General features: G+C 39.1%; 1 pseudogene; it reads left to right on the forward strand.

The window, feature by feature from the left end:
- Positions 1-5,489: 5,489 nt before the first annotated feature.
- LOC145685209 (uncharacterized) lies at positions 5,490-6,548 on the forward strand (annotated as a pseudogene).
- The last annotated feature ends 5,754 nt before the right edge of the window (positions 6,549-12,302 follow it).

Consider the following 12,302-nt stretch of genomic DNA (forward strand, 5'->3'; position numbering starts at 1 on the left):
GATTTAGTGGAATTTGTTCTATGGGGTATTACTATATACAAGTAATAATTTAATTAAAATGGGTATTATAAGCGTCCGATTAAAATTATAACTTTGCTGTCAAAACTGGGGTGCAGTACTACATACAAAGCATAGACAAATTGTGAATGAAAATATCTATATAAGGAAGTTTTTTATTGAAATAGTTGAAGTAACTGACAGAAATTGGCTGTCTATAATCGCTATGTATGGAAACTCCAAAGGTGCATTACCACCTGTAATCCTCCCTTTCCTGCAATAGCAGGCAACTGAAAACAAATAATCTTAGGGGTGTTGAGAATTAGAAAGTCGCTGTGCGAAACCTCAATTTTGATACAAATATATCAGTGTGGCTGACTGAAAACAAGAGAATAAAATTATTTGTTATGAATGAATATTTTATTATCGTGAGACCAATGGATGAAATAAAAAGTTCTTGCGTAAGCAATTCAAAGTAGATGAATGGTAAGAAACAAATATCAGAGGAAACCATTCTTCTCCTTTTTCCGAAAAAAAAAGGAATCTAGTTAAAAAAAGAAAAGTTACATAATGTAAAAGTTAAATATAAAAAACTAACAGCACAAACCAAACAATCACACGAAACGGAAAAAGAGACAAACACAGAATTAGGGACACCAGTGGCGTAGCCAACTTTCGGCCCTGCCAAGGAATACAAAGAAATGGGACGATAGCTGTAAACTCAATTGCTGTTATATTATTATTATTATTATTATTATTATTATTATTATTATTATTATTATGAAAAACTTGGTCCCTTTTCAAATCTCCGACTCTGCCTAAGAGCGTGTCTGCAAATAGCGGTCGTGCGTACACTTTTTGTCAAAGAGCGGTTCCAAAGGCCAAAAGGAATAGAATTCTTCGAGAGAGAGGAAAAAAACTTTCTTATGATAAATTCTAGTTCAAAGTTCGAAATACAGGCATTTGGAAGATGCTTTTTTCTTTCGTTTTCAGTGAATAGAAATGTCCAGGTGGCTAAGAAATTACACTATATAATATTCAAATTTAGAAGTTCATTTATTTACATTGCAATTTGTGGTAATAAAGGAATTGCCATTAGAAGTCATTATTGTGAAAAGCAATTTTATTACTTCATCCACTGCAAATCTTAGGGGGACCTATAACTTGCCTCTGGAATGTCGATATTGAAAATTTAATATAATATATCGATGTCGACATATTTACGATACCGAATTTTGATATATGATAATATCGAATCGATATATCGACATATCGCACGGGCCCAAGTCCGAGAATGTTTATTGAAAATACAATCAACAATCAAATTCTAAATCTTCATTTCCGTATCCAAGGTTGAGGGGCATGGATGTGAACCAGAATAGAAATTTTAAGCTTAAAGAAAAATGTTAAAATTAAAGTAGTTATACTTTCCTTTTCATAGGAAATTAATAGAAAACTATTATTGTAATTTACCTTTTGCTTCCGTTTCTGACTTTTATTATAAATCAGTGACAGTATATATACCTTACATAGTACAGTAATACAGTCTATATTTTTTTTAATACACAAGATAATCATAATCCATTGTCCTTAGTTCTATCAGTACTTTACCACAAACTCAGAGCTACAAGACTAATAGAACTAGAAATTAGAGGTTTCATTCATTTCCCCCTCAAACTAAAATACTTCTGCATTTTGCTGTGATAGTCGTTTTTTTCAAATACAATTCCCCTATCTTGATCTAATTCGGGTTTCGAAGTAGTCGGTGCCCGAAAGATTAAAGCTTGTTGACTCTCAAAGCTCGGCAGTTGAGAAAAGAGATTTTGCAGTACATGTTGTTATTTCTTCGTTACAAAGACACTTCTAGTTGACTCTATTCACGATGAATTACTGAAGTTATACATTTACAATTATTGTTAAATGAATACTAACTTCTAAACATAAAAAGCCATTACAGTTCTGCAGAATACAATAGTAGATGAAAGTGAATGAAAATATTGTTTATTTGTTGAGACGACGTGCAAACTTAATGTCAATAATAAGAATTTATTAACAAATATTTTTGTGAAGCAGAATTTGAAAACATGTGACTCGTGAATTTTGTGGTGGACAAACACCGTGTGCGTGGGGTTTCTCGGGGTTTTCCCGTTTCCTCCCTCTTTGTTCATTCCACCATTTCATTCATTACTCATTATCACCGTCTCCTTTAGCCTAACCGGCATAACCGTGGAACGTAAAACTCAAAGATTTCATTTCATTTCAATAATAATAATAATAATAATAATAATAATAATAATAATAATAATAATAATAATAATAATAATAATGGTAAAAGCTTGTCCCTGAGATTGCAGGACCAGTCGTCGTGTTTAGACCAAAAGGAAACATGCATGACCCACAATATGTCTAACACAGATAGCGTTCTGGGCGTTTCTTGATCTCAGAGGGTTACTAGTACTCCATCAGATAGAGAGACATCTAACAGGTGAACAGTATGTCCACATTCTTACGAATATCATGCTGCCATTTACCCATCCACATGTCAAAAGTAGTTCAGAATTGGCTAGCGCAGTAGTGTGTTCTTGATGTTCTGGATTGGCTCCCGCGTGGTTGCAGAAAAAAACCGATCAAGAACGTGCGGTTGGAAGGTAAAAAATTAGAAAGAACGCTGGCCTAATCCATCAGACACCAGGAAAACAGTATTGTGGGATTTAATTTCCGATGCCTGAGAGGAAGTTTCTGAGAGCGAGCGTTACCTTCGGACCAAAGTGGTGATTGGTGTCCCAGAAATTATTTTTGTTACATTTGGTAAAATTTCTAATTGCATAAAAATATGGAAAAAATTATATATTCAAGCGTGACCCCATTCATCATAAAACGTATTTGTTTAGGTTTTGGTGTTTTACATCTTTCTATTTATAAATAAAGAAAGTGCTCTGGGCCTTAGATGCCCTACTCGGCAGTACTAAGGGGCTATTCACCGCATACGCTAAGTGTTACTTTTCAATGTTTTGGTTATTTATTTTACATTCCTTTGAAACAATTTTTGTATTACAACATGCAGAAAACTCTGAGCTATTATTCTGGTGCAGTGTTGCCAGCTGTGCATTACAAAAAATTAGTATATACATTTTCTGATAATTTTTGGCACCTAAATATTTTATTTTCTATGAGTTTATTACTACAAACGTGCTAACAATAAAATATATCACTTTATATTAAAGTCACAAACACACACATACACACACACACATATATACATATATATATAGGGAGGGCCATTTTAATTAATCCACGGAAATATCTGAAAAATGATAAAACATAGAAGATATGTTTCAAGTACACGTTATATATTGCTAAGGGGGAAACTCAATTCCGCCAAAAGTACCCCTCCTGACACCCCCTAAATGGAGGTAACGGGGGTAACTTTGAAATGTCAAAAGGGAACATGGGTCGAGTAATACTTCGTTCGAAAGGTCTTGGAATACTAAGTAACGCTGTATCAAAAGATGTTCCATTTTGTGCACCGGTTTCAAAATGGCCGCCATAATATGGTTCGGAAACTCCAGTACCCAGAGTGTGAAAACCATGGAAGGTAAATGAATGGAACAAAATTGAAATACGTAAATATCATAGGGCATATCGAACGGTGTGGTCCATGTGATCCCAGTGGCCTCCCTGAAGGGCTCTTGGGGGCTAACTTCAAAATTTCAAATAGTAACATGAGTCGAGTGGTACCTCGTTCGATAAATCTTGCAAAATCAAACATCTTGCAGGGGAAAACGATTGAGATGAAATGGTACTGTTCTCAAAAGTCCACAGAAACATAGTATCCGTGTCAGAGAAAAGGTGTAGTACCCGTAGTATGAAAGCGATTGGAGATAAATCAACAGAAGAAAAACTGGAGTAGGTAACTGAGTAAGACACATCGAGAGGTGTTGTCGGGGTTGACTTCAAGGACCAACTGAAGGGTATCCTGGGCCAACTTGAAAATTTCAAATAGCAACTTGAACCGGGTAACATCACGTTAGATAGCCAAAGGAATATTAAACAGCTTCTGTAAGAATATTTTCGACATAAGACACCGTTTTCAAAATGATCGCCAAGATATGGTGACTGTGTCTAAGAAAACGTCTAGTGCCCATAGTATGAATACGGTTAGAGATAAATGAAAATAACCTAACTTAAATAGGAAAACCATGGACGGTATTCCATGGCTCGAGAGTGATACAACAGAGGTAAAAATGTTGAAGTAAAATTGCCATATTGTATAGAGAGATATCCAAGTCCTGCAAAGTAATCTCTCACTGTACTCTGTATGTGAGTAGGGTGGAAAGTAACTGTGAAAATTCATATCAGAACTCTACTTTAATTCGCAAATTTAGGCTACGCTACAAATAGGTATGGTGTGGTTGAAACATTTGTTTTGAAGGATGACGCTGTAGTGACTAAAAAAAGGTGAAATTTTATGTGAATGTTAACGCATAGCTATATGGCTGAGTATGATTTCATGCGAAAACAGAAGGAACGTTATACGAAAGAAGTTTTCGAATAATGCAGTTGCTGGAACTTACAAACGTGTCAATTTGCCAATCTGCTTCGACACAGAAACTTTAATGCAATTCGTGCTGGTTATTCGGAAAGCAATTCGGGATATACGTGCGCACCGTTTCAGCCCTGAAACTCACAATATGACATGAGTGCTAATAGTTAGTTAAAATTTAACTGTGGCCATCCGCATTAACTCAGTGCACCAATTCTCTATCCCTGAAGTCTGCCTTCCAAACAGCATTGGGTAGGTTAAGCGTACGCCCGAACCGTTGTCCGGTCGGACATTCTGAGTGCGAGTACCTGTTTTATTAAGTTCCACTAGACAAATGTCAGAATGGAACCATCTGTAAAAGGCCACGGGTGCTGACTTTCCTCATCCGTGTTTCTCTAATCCGGCCTGGGCTTTAGATGACGAAACGTGATAAACTAAATTGAAGTCTCTTACTACCTCACATTGCGCAAGAGCTCTAAAGCTCTAAGCAATACTCTCAAACCCATCTGAAAAATATAGTTTTCAGAAATGAAAATAAATAAAACAATGTTGTTTGACTTATCAAGTAACGAAATATCAGTACTTTGTACACAAAACGTTCGTAGTAATTGCGGTTGTTAGCGTTGTTCCTGAATCCTCGTGTAGAACGCCGTCATAGAGCAGACGCACCCTTGTTGCCTCATTCACTTGTGCTCAATAGACACTTGTGCTCAATACACACACACCGGTACAGTACCTTCGAACCAAACTTCTACAGACGAAGTCTGTTAAATGAGAGGCAGTGTTAGTAGCAGATGTGCCAAAAGCAAAAGTGTAGAGTGACTACTTATGTAACTATGGACAAACACTTTTTCGTATGTATTCTTATTATCTCTACGAATTAGTATTAGTTGTTTTACTTCTTACTCTCTTTTTATTGATTGTCTGAAATAATGTCGTTCATAAGAATATGACTGATTATACTCCAAACGAAATTGTTGACATGCTACTTATTTTGGGTGAATGTCGCAAAAATTATCGTCAAGCTGCTGCTTTATATCAAACACGTTATCCAGATCGACGGCCACCAAACCATACAGTGATCCGACATATTGAAGTAAGAGTGCGTGAGGGTCGCCTGATGCGTGTAAGGTCACGCAACTACGACGATGATGCACGAATGATAACTATTTTAGCAGCAATTCACATCAATTCCCATATTAGTAGTAGGCAGATGGAGAGGGAAATAGGGATACCTAGAGGAACTGCCCTTAGGCTCTTGAAAAAGGTAAAATATCGTGCCTATCACATAACTCTAACTCAAGCACTTACTGCAAACGACAAGTTACACCGTATGGAGTTTTGTCAGTGGGCACGGGAAACGTGTAGAAATGTTCCTGGGTTTTTTAGATATGTCATGTTTTCGGACGAAGCTACATTTCGCAGTACTGGTGAACTCAATAGGCATAACTGTCACTACTGGTCCGATGTCAATCCTCGTTGGCATAGGGCAGTAGATGCTCAACACCGTTGGACTATTAATGTCTGGTGTGGCATTGTCAATGGATATCTAATTGGTCCAATCTTCTTCGATCGAAACATAACTGGTGACATTTTTCTAGACTTCCTCAGACACGATTTGCCATTTTTGCTTGAGGATGTGGACTTAGAGACACGACAAAGAATGTGGCTGCAGTTAGAAGGAGCGCCACCCCATTGTACGCGGAGAGTGGAGCAGTATTTGAACACGCGTTTCAATGGGAAATGGATTGGGAGGAGTGGACCAGTACTACGGCCTGCACGATCCCCAGATTTAACCTCACCAGACTTTTATCTTTGGGGATATTTGAAGAACATTGTGTACGAACGCCAACCAACAACCAGAGAAGATATGATAGAGCGAATTCGATTAGCTTGTGCATAAATTCCACGGAATTATCTATTGAATAGTGTAACACATTTTCGCAGGATTAATTTATGTATTCAAGCACATGGAGATGTCGTTGAACACAGTTTAGTTCGTGCATGAATGGTCTGGACTGACGAAGAAAACTACGCTGGACGTGAGAGGCGAGGGGATTAACGAAGAAAAATCACCCCAGACGTGAGAGGCGAGGGGACTCACAAAGAAAAAGCACCCTGGACGTGAGAGGCGAGGGAACTCACGAAGAAAAAGCACTCCGGACGTTAGAGGCGAGGGGACTTACGAAGAAAAAGCACCCCGGACGTTGAGCAATCCGCGGGTAGTGGTGCCCCTGGCATTGACAAACAGAGCTATATCCAACCACATGCGGGTGAATATCTACTACGCCGATAGGGTTATTCGCTACAGTTGTAACCAAGTGGTCCTCGAAGCTCGGACCCACAGTTGGTGTGTAACGACTTGGGGACTCTTGGTGAAATTAGGGGCGAATGACCCCTCAGAGAGCTTGAAAGTCCAAATTACATTTTCCGGGTTTTCCGTCAGGTGGGCAGTGCTCTTACCTCCTCGTGATCGGGACTGTCCACCATCCAAGGTAATAATTCCTTGTGGATCCCAGGGACGACGGTGTGATCAGTTAGGCTGATTCCACTCTGGTCTCGGATGACGCTAAAGGTATAAGCTCCTTGAAGGGCTAAAAGAGCTGTATATACCCATATACCATTTCATTGTATCCTATCCCTTTGCCCTTACTTGTACCTTCCTGTAACCCTTTAACCTCATATTCTCTCCATAATGAAATTGCCGAAGAACAGCAAAGTAGGGAGCTTGACCAGACTTACCGTGTTTTGTGCTGATTAAAATGTAGAATGCACAGTTGGTGATTCACACATACTTTGGTTTTAAGATCGTTAGCGAGATCGATGATTACTTACCGGACACACGAGGTTGTTGGCCCCTCTAACCGTATTCATACTATGAACATTAGGCGCTTTCTTAAACACAGTCACCATCTTGGCGGTCATTTTGAAAACGGTGTACTATGCCGAATACATTCCTACGAAAGCTGTTTAATATTCAGTATTTAACGAACGTGGAATTACTCCCCGAAATTTGCTATTTAAAATTTTCATTTTCGCCCGGATACCATTCAGGTGGCTCCGGAAGTCGCCCCGACATCACGTCTCGATGTGCCTTACGTCAGTTACCTACTCCAGTTTTTCTTTTGTTTATTTATCTAAAATCGCTTTCATACTACGGTTACTACACCTTTTCTCTGACACGGATACTATGTTTCTGCGGACTTTTGAGAACAGTGCCATTTCATCTCAATCGTTTTCCCCTGCAAGATGTTTGATTTTGCAAGATTTATCGAACGAAGTACCACTCGACTCATGTTACTATTTGAAATTTTGAAGTTACCCCCCAAGAGCCCTTCAGGGAGGCCACTAGGATCACAGGGGCCACACCGTTCGATATGCCCTATGATATTTACGTATTTCAATTTTGTTCCATTCATTTACCTTCCATGGTTTTCACACTACGGTACTGGAGTTTCCGAACCATATTATGGCGGCCATTTTGAAACCGGTGCACAATATGGAACATCTTTTGGTACAGCGTTACTTAGTTTTCCAAGACCTTTTGAACGAAGTATTACTCGACCCATGTTCCCATTTGACATTTCAAAGTTACCCCCGTTACCTCCATTTAGGGGGTGTGAGGAGGGGTACGTTTGGTGGAATTTGGTTTCCCCCTTAGCAATATATAACGAGTACTTGAAACATATCTTCTATGTTTTATCATTTTTCAGATATTTCCGTGGATTAATTAAAATGGCCCACCCTCTTTAGAAACTTTAAAATAGGGTCCTTCTGTGTCGATGCTGCGCTGCCAGCGCGGTTTCCAAGCATTGAAGGCGTCACGGAAGTCATTCTCCGGAATAGCCTTGAGAGCTGTGGTGCAAGCTGCTTGGATCCCCTCTGTCGTCTCAAAATGCTTGCCTTTCATCGGACGTTTCAGGCGAGGAAACAAAAAGAAGTCCGGGAGGCCACATCTGGGCTGTAGGGCGGTTGCGGAAGCGTTGGGATGCCGGCCTTGATCAGGTAGCTGTTCACAATAAAGGCGGTGTGAGCCGGGGCGTTGTCGTGGTGCAGCTTCCAGTCGGCTCCGATGTCTGCTCGGACCCGATTGACCCTTCGTTTGAGTCTCTTGAGAACTTCCACGTAAAACTTCGCGATGGCGGTTTGTCCATGAGGAACAAATTCTTGGTGGACGATGCCTTTGATGTCAAAAAAGACACTGAGCATCGTTTTAACTTTGGATTTGCTCATTCTTCCCTTTTTTGGTCGAGGAGACGACGGTGTGTACCACTCGGAAGATTGCCTCTTTGTTTCGGGATCATACTCAAAGATCCATGATTCGTTACCTGTGATTACGTTGTTCAAAAATTGGGGGTCACTTTCACACATGTTCAAATTTTCTTGGCACAATTCCAGTCGCCGCAATTTTTGGTCGTCAGCTAGCACTTTTGGGATAATCTTCGCGCACATCTTGTGCATGTTCAAATGCTCCATCACAATTTCATGAACCACAGTTTTTGGTAAATTTAACATCTGGACAATTAAACGAATACTTAGTCGACGGTCTGAGTTCAAAACTTCGCGCAAACGAGTCACATTGTCGGTGTTTGTCGAAGTCGAAGGTGTTCCAGCACGGTCTTCATCGGCGACCTCTTCCAGGCTCTCCGAAAAGGCCGTGTGCCACCGAAACACGCCACTTCTTGCTAAAGCATCATCTGGGTAAGCCTGCTTGATCATATCAAACGTCTCTGTCGCAGATTTACCGAGTTTAACACAGAATTTAATCGTGTATTTCTGCTCTAACGAACGCTGCACTTTCGGCTTGCACCACTCACAGAAACACGTCGCGCGAGAAAGCCTGTCATGACTCTCCGTGTGCTCGGAAACAATTGACCAGCCGCTCGTTCGTTAACTAGGAACGCCCTCTACCGTATCCAGTCGGTGCGCGCACGCTCCGAAGTACAGTCATGGCGGAATAAAATCAGTCCTATTACTTCCAGGAGAAATCCTATATATATATATATAAAGCTAGATTATCAAGTTCGAATAGCTATTGAAAATAACCATGCTGCTGCACCTCTGGAGTTATCAAGTATTTTTAATCGTAGAGTCTACAAGCAGCAGCCTGCAAACCTGACTGAAGACTCGTATTTCATATTAAATTCTTAGTTTGTTATTTTGTGACTGTGACTGTACGTGGGAATCTGCAGCAGCATTGGAACAATGGCAAATCGCCAAAATTCAATTGGGAACGAACTTAAAGAACTTTTAAATGAATTTGACATAGAAGGCAGTGAGCTCGAATATAGCAAGGTGGAAATAAGGCTCTGTCAGATTTTGATGGAAAAGACAGAGATTTGAAAAGTTTATTTGATAATACAAATGGAAGCTGTGGTACTTTTCTTCCAATGAATTCCTTGTAACATTCATGATGTTGCAGTGGTGTTGTTTTACAAAACTTGCGCACATGTCGTAGCTTGTTTGCTTTCGTTTTACATGCTCATTCCATAGATGCAAGACATTGACGTTGTACTACTAGAAAAAATGTAATTTATGTTGTGTTGGCAACACTTGTTCTCAGGTGATGTCCCGTATAGGGTGCAATGGACGTCCCTTACACTGTCTAATTTTTCACGGAAACAAAATTTGAACGAATTTCGCCATTCCAAGTATAAGCGGGAATGAATTATAAAAGATTAATCCTGAATTAATTGGAAAACTAAAGTACACCCATTCTACTCTACTTTACAGAACCACAACCAAAATGCTTTTGAAAACGGCTTTGTACAATACTACACTACTAAGTTGCGACTGATCTGTTTGAAAGATTTTTGTACACAAAGAATTAAAATAAATAAATAAAGTTACTGACATAAATAAAAATTCTAACTTAAACAATTGCACACATATAGTTGGCAAGACTGTACTTTGAAACCTAGTAGTCATAGAGAATAAACATATATGATGTCTTAGATATCCCAAGTTCATATCAAACAAGATAAATTATTTCGGTGAGAAATAATTACTTTTATGTTGTGGGCCACAAAGCCCCCCCGTTGAGGTTCATGTATTCTAGGGTTAATGACAAGATACATTGGACATCCTATATTCGGATAACCAAAACATCTCTTTCCAGGGCTAACAAATATATTCCAGAAGATTTCTAATTTGATCTGAATGCAGAGGTTTCAATCACTATATAGTAGAAACGGTGTTTTTTTTTTTTAAAAAAAATAAAGTCGCAGCCATAGGGGAGATTAGTACCTCGATTTGAAGTTCAGCGCCTTTCTTCTACTCCATGGCATCACGTCAAGATCTACTGGACAGAAGTATATTCTACTTACGTGCAGAGCCGTAGCTAAGGGGGGGCCAGCGGGGCGCCCGCCCCGGGCGCTGATAGCAAGGGGGCGCCGAACAAGAAAGGAGAAAGAAAAAGTGGTGTTGGACATGAATAAAAGATTAGTCGCCCCCAGAAAGTACTGGCGCCCTATTAGATAAATGTTGCTATCGGTTATCAATGAAATACGTAGATTTTTTAAAAATTTTCTTGCTCGCTTCGCTCGCAATCCAAGAGTTTAAATAAGTCACAAGTTTTTACTTATTACTTAAAGAGTTATTATAGATGATTTCTTAATGATATGTGGTATACAAGGTGCCGAGTACTGAGTTATACTGTACGCAGGAGCATTTTCAAAATCAGAAACGAACAAACTCGTGCTCGGCGTTTTGACAGTAATGAGTTTGTTCAGTTCAAAACGTTTTTTCTACCCATTCGGATTAATCAAGACGCACAGTGGGGCCAAAGCACTGAATTCTTGGCAAAAATAAGAATTAGCAACATGAAGCAGAAAATTGAAAGAAAACCAATTAGTTCTGTGTGTGCAGTGGCTACAATAATGTTATTTCGACATTATTTCATCAAAAACATAGAGTTTTACATCATAAAAGGAAATATTCCTTATATTCGCGCCTAATTTATATAACAGATTATATGATTGGCATAAACAACCGCGTGGGCAATATGCTTTGATTTATCAATTTACGATTGGCTTACATTCTTACGCATTAAGGGAAAAAGTTTACTTATTTATTTTACAACTGAAGAGTAATAAAATTGAAGAAAAGTTCTTGCTTCTCAAAATTATTTCAAAGTTGTGGAGGATTCGTTACGACAATGAAGATGCAAGGATGCTTCAATATAAAAATTATCTCATCCCAAGTTCTTGGTATCAGATATATGAAACATATTATTATTTACAAGCATCAGTAACCTGTACAGGTTGTTTTATATATTGCATCGTCCATTACGTGAGCTCATTTCAGGGCTTGATTGGAACACTCAGAGCTGGAGCAGGCGGAGGCTCATTACTGTTGATTCCAATGTCACTTCTGTGCACGCATCACAAAAAACACAATACTGAATTGATCAATATCATTTTAATATGATTCTACCTTATGGTCCATAGATTGTTTAGCAAACATTGGCGTTTCAAAATGTCGCTACCATTAATCAAATATGTTTGACTAGAGTTTAGTTCTGTTGGTGAACACCAGAGAAGTATGACTAGATGTCGGGTCCTGGGGGCTAAACACCGAACGAGGCCTGGGGGCAAATTTCCCAAAATCGACTTATACTCAACTTTATCACTGCGTGCATGGGGAACAAACGTCTAATAACCTAACACTTTTTCTCACATTCGTCCCAACTCAATTCAAAGGCAGCATTGCATCCTGAATGCCGTTTTCCGCAAACATTTTCATGCTCTATATTTCCCAAAAG

This window comes from Thermobia domestica, chromosome 5, assembly GCF_964235325.1.
Source record: "Thermobia domestica chromosome 5, izTheDome1.hap1.1, whole genome shotgun sequence".
Taxonomy (NCBI): Eukaryota; Metazoa; Arthropoda; class Insecta; order Zygentoma; family Lepismatidae; genus Thermobia; species Thermobia domestica.